The sequence below is a fragment of the Lissotriton vulgaris genome, chromosome 4_1, assembly GCF_964263255.1.
Source record: "Lissotriton vulgaris chromosome 4_1, aLisVul1.2, whole genome shotgun sequence".
Lineage (NCBI taxonomy): Eukaryota > Metazoa > Chordata > Amphibia > Caudata > Salamandridae > Lissotriton > Lissotriton vulgaris.
Genome location: NC_141691.1, coordinates 1,530,972,805 through 1,530,977,013, shown reverse-complemented (window position 1 = coordinate 1,530,977,013; position 4,209 = coordinate 1,530,972,805). Strand labels below are relative to the sequence as shown.

Below are 4,209 nucleotides of genomic sequence, written 5' to 3'. Positions count from 1 at the left end.
CATCCTCAACCTTGTGACTGAAAATTATTTTGCTGTAAACCATTTGCACCCTGCGTCATCGGAACTTGACAATATCTTCCCTGTACCGGAGTTGTGTTCTCAATACCCATCTGATTCTGACCTTTCAGCAGCACTCTTATCTGGGCAACCATCAACCTCTCATTGAGCATCTTGTGCTTCATCTGAATCTCGTCAAAACTCAAAATCTCATCTATTGCTTTGCTTTGCCAACAAAGCAATTGCTGTTGAATCATAGACGAAGTCTCCGATCTCAAATCAAACATGAATCTGTAAACAAAATGTCCCAAATCTATCAGCAATATTATCCAATCCACTGTATTGTTTGAAACCTGTACAATCTCTCATAATAGGCATCTACCTTCTCCTTTAGTTCCCGGGTTGTTCTGTTAATCTGCACCCAACCAATCTCTTTCGGGGAAACTTAGTCTTTGGGTGGTTTATTACTTGCTGGTGTGTCTTTAATACCACTGGAATTGGTGCTCCTTTTCTAGGATCCCTTTCTGGATCTGTCTCAGGCCAATCCACAGTTACTTTACATGCGGCCCACAAATCTCCTATAACCAGAATGTCAAACAGAGTATTCAAATTAATCCACACAATCTTTACAAATCTTTCAATCTGTCTATACCATTCCACTGGATGTTTTCTCAATTTTGAGAAATCATTTGTAAATGACAAAATATCAGGTTGTGTCCACTGTACATGGACATAACCTCCACCAGGTACTTCTCTCATCTGAAGCATCTGTATTTCTGTGCTCACGCTAGTTATTGGGGATCCTGTGATTACTTTTTTGGCTCACTTAGTAGGCCTTTATGGGTCCCCAGGCTCACGTGATTTCTCGTGCCACTCACCAGGCACCTCCACCGGTCAGCATGGCAATCACTCTGGACAAAGAGACCTACTATTGGAGGGTGAAGCGTCTTTACAGTAACTGGAAGAACGGTAAAGATGAGTATGAGAGTATTGATGCCATTGTTGTCAGTTGGAGTGGATGAAGATATTGTCTATGCCAAATCTACTGCACTGCAGACATGGCTCTTTGGCTATGAGCTGACAGACACCATTATGGTCTTCAGTGAAGACTAGATCATCTTTTTGGCCAGCAAGAAGAAGGTGGAGTTCCTGAAACAGTTCGCTAACACCAAAGGCAATAAGAATGCCAATGAGGCTCCTCCCATCACATTGTTGGTCCGTGAGAAGCAAAGGGACACCCACAAGGCCAGCTTTGACAAAATGGTTGACGTCATCCCGCACCAGCAAAAATGGAATGAAGATTGGGGTGTTCACAAAGGACAAGTTCCCGGGGTACTTCACGAAGAGCTGGAATGACAGTCTGAACAGGGAGGGCTTTGAGAAGGTTGATATTGCCATACAGAATTGCTGTGAAGGAGGAAGGGGAGCTTGCGCTCATGAAGAAGGCTGCCATTATTACATCAACTCTAACAAGTTCTTCAAGGAGCCAGTGATGGAAATTGGGTATGTTGATGAGAAAGTGTGTCACAGTACACTGGCTGAGTCTGTGAAGAAGGCTATTGAAAACAAGAAATACTTGGGAGGAACGGACCCCTCTACAGTGAAAATCTGCTACCCCCTATTATTCAAAGTAGTGGCCACTACAATCTCAAGTTCAGAGTGACAAAAATCACATGCACTTTGGTGCCATAACCTGAGCCATGGGAATCTGTTTTGAGTCTTACTTGGCCAATTTTGTGCGCACACTGATGGTAGACCCTCCACAGGAAGAGCAGGACAATTACGGTTCTCTTTTGCAGTTTCAGGAGGAGATATGGATGGGGTTGAAATATGATGCCAAGCTCTCAGATGTTTACAGTCGTGTCATGAATGTGTCCAAGAAGCAGAAGCCTGACCTGATGAGTAAGATCACCAAGAACCTTGGGTTTGCTATGGGTATTGAGTTCCGGAAAGGGTCCCTGGTTATTAACAGCAAGAATAATTTACAGCTAAAGAAGGGAGTGGTTTTCAGCATCAACCTTTGTCTGTCCAATCTGACCAACCAGGAGGGGAAAAAACCAGAGGAGAAGACCTATTCATTATTCCTAGGTGACACTATGCTGATCAACGAGGAAGGACCAGCCACAATTCTCACCACTGTCAAGAAAAAAAAGTTTAAAACAGTGACATCTTTTTAAAGAATGAGGATGAAGAGGATACAAAATGAGGCTGAAGAGCTGCTGGGTCGTGGTGGAGCTGCACTGCTTACAGAGAGGACAAGGAACACAATTGCAGGTGAAGAGCTGATCAAAAGGTGCTTGCTAACCAGTTGAATGATGACCCTAAACACAGGCTCACTGAACAAAAGGGGGAGCAGCAGGCACAGAAAGCACGCAAGTCAAACGTCTCCTATCAGAATGCCTCAATGATGCCAAAGAAACCAGAAATCCGAGAAATGAAGATTTTTATTCACAAGAAGTATGAGACTGTCGTCATATCAGTGTTTTGCATTTCTTCACCATTTCATATTTCCACCATCAAGAATATCAGCATGTCTGTTGAGGGTGACTACACCTACCTCTACCTATCAATTTCTTCTGTCCTGCCAGTGCTGTTGGCTGGAACAAGGGAAACTTCTTCCCAAATCCAGTTGCCACCTTTGTCAAAGAAATAGCATACTGGGCCTCCAACATAAAAGGAGAGACTGTGGTTCCTGCCACAAATCTCCAAAGTGCCTTCCGCATCCTAAAAGAAGTGCAAAAGCGCTACAAGATACGAGAGGCAGAGGAGAAAGAGAAGGAGTTCATTGTGAAACAAGACCCGTTGGTAATCAACATGAACCGCAGTAACCCCAAGCTGAAGGACTTGTACATCCAACCCAACAATGCACTGAAACGGATGCAGGGTTCCTTGGAAGCCCATGTCCATGGATTCCAGTTCACGTCTGTGCATGGCGACAAGGTGGACATCCTATACAACATCAAGCATGCTGTTTTCCAGCCCTGTGATGGAGAGATGATCATCGTACTTCACTTCCACCTCAAGAATGCTATCATGTTTGGTAAGAAAAGGCACACCTGTTAGAATCGAGAAACTTTAGGTGTACTTAAGCGGCGTTCATTTATACTCGCCACAGCCACTGTTGAGAGCAAAATGAAGATCGTGAAGATCGTGAACATTGCCTGCACCATCTTGTCTGCTGGAAGTTCCTCCGCACATATAAACTGCAGTCATTCTGACTGACCGCAGCAACATCAACTTGCTGCCAGAAACTCGTTTTTACTTTCATCTCTGTTTACAGGCAAACCCATGGACACCCTTACACAAACCGGTTCCAAATACCAAACAGACTCTTGCAAACATGGTTTATTGCACTGCACACAGCAAGACTTGTTTTTGCCAACAATGGGACCTGTTTTTATCAACAGAACAAACTCTTAGATCTGGGCGGTCTCACATGTTTTAGACCCTGAAGCAAGGTCCAGCTGCAAGATTAGATTGTCTGTTTTGACCTGGGTGGGAGGAGAATTAATGTTGGTCTTGTGTAACCATGTGGATGGAACAATGTTGGGCTTGTGTGACAAACCTGCCCGGGGCGGAGACTCCAAGCCTGTAACCAGAATAAATAAACAAATGCATGGTGCAAACCTGTATAAAAGGAAGAGTCACAAAAGATGCAGTTAGAACACCTCCGCAGATTACCACGGTGTCTGTTGACAGGCTCTCCACATGAGAAATAAACTTGTTTCTTGTCTTCCAGTTTCCAGCGCCTGCCTCATTATTTTGATAGTAAATCCAGTGAATTAAAGGTGACCCTGCGCCAGGCAGCATTGGGGGTCTTAGGAGATTCGCTGATTTTCACAATTGGCACCCACGTGGGACCCATCAGTGACACGTGAGAGAGGTCCTAACGACGGAGTGAACCTCTAACGATTGGAGTTAACCTGCCCTGAAAAGACCCTTGTCTGGCTGCCGATCAAATGAACTTCACCAATTCCGAAAGGACCTCTCTCATATGACCTGCGGTCCTAATTGGGACCTTACAGGAACGCCGCATTGTTCGAGTGAGAGGACAAACGGGCGCTGGAAGAGGACGGCGAAGAAAATGTATATACGGTTCGGGTAAGGTCGTGAAAAATCGATTCTTCTTATTGTTGATTAATTGACTGGTTGAATAAGTTTGAACGAATACTAGTATTCCCCTTCGTTGAGAATTCCCTGCGTGCAAACAAA

At 44.5% G+C, this 4,209-nt stretch overlaps 1 pseudogene; it reads left to right on the top strand.

The window, feature by feature from the left end:
• The first annotated feature begins 896 nt into the window (after positions 1–896).
• On the top strand, positions 897–3,060 carry LOC147724198 (FACT complex subunit SPT16 pseudogene; annotated as a pseudogene).
• Positions 3,061–4,209: the final 1,149 nt, after the last annotated feature.